A 1,051-nucleotide genomic window follows, 5' to 3' on the forward strand; every position below is an offset into this window, starting at 1 on the left:
TTTTTTTTTTTTTTTTTTTTTTTTTTTTTTTTTTTTTTTTTTTTTTTTTTTTTAGTGTAGTTGTGATTTGTGAAGGACATGATTTTGAGTTTGAGCGATATTACAACTCAAATCGTACTTTTAACATATTTACGAAGATTAAGAATATTTGCCGTTTGGAACGATGGTTAGTGATTGCTTGTGACTTGTGAATATTTGATATTTATGAGATTTTAGTTATTAATATAACAACATATATTATGAAAATAGAAATTTATTAAATAATTAAAAAAAAAACAACCGAACAATTGAAAAATAGAGGGTTAAGTTAAGTTGGATTGTGAAATCTATTTTGATGGCTCGTATCATCAACTTTGATCTAAAAGATTTCTCCAATCTGTGTAAACTCCACCAAAAAAATTGAAAGCTAAAACACCTATTAGAATGCTTTTGACCCAATTTAGGCATAGTTCATCAAAGGATAGTTTTCATCCTATTTTAACGTGATTCAATTGGGTTTTCTTTGATTATAAGTTGATTCAATATGCTGAGAGAGTTGATGGAAGAATTCGAATCCCATTAGATTATTTGTGGTAAGTGATCATGTTGCAGATGATGGCTTGATGTATATTATGTCATGCTTCTAAGTGACTGATTTTTAATTATACGGTGCTGGAGTATTTTAAGAAATAGCCCATGAGTCACTCCATTACTAGGTCAAAAAATGCAATCAGATCTTGGTCTCAACTTTTAGTCGAGACAAAACTGGATGGGTAATACTTATCTACATATAGCTTATTCATCGAAAGTGTGATCGGCCCATAATCCACAGATCCCGAGATCGAAACTTTACTCCTAACACCGTTGCCTTTTTTGTCACATTACACAAAGTAAAAGGTAAAGGAGAAGTCCTTTTCCTTTTATCTATTTTTTTTTTTTTTAGAATTATTAAGACTTTGAATTCTTATACCTAATAATGGTACTTTCTTATTCATAATTGTATTACTAATAATCAATTAGTTCTAATGAAGTTGGTCCAATAGTAAATACATTATTTTTTATTTGGATTTCA

This window comes from Cucurbita maxima, unplaced genomic scaffold (assembly GCF_002738345.1).
Source record: "Cucurbita maxima cultivar Rimu unplaced genomic scaffold, Cmax_1.0 Cma_Scf00017, whole genome shotgun sequence".
NCBI lineage: Eukaryota > Viridiplantae > Streptophyta > Magnoliopsida > Cucurbitales > Cucurbitaceae > Cucurbita > Cucurbita maxima.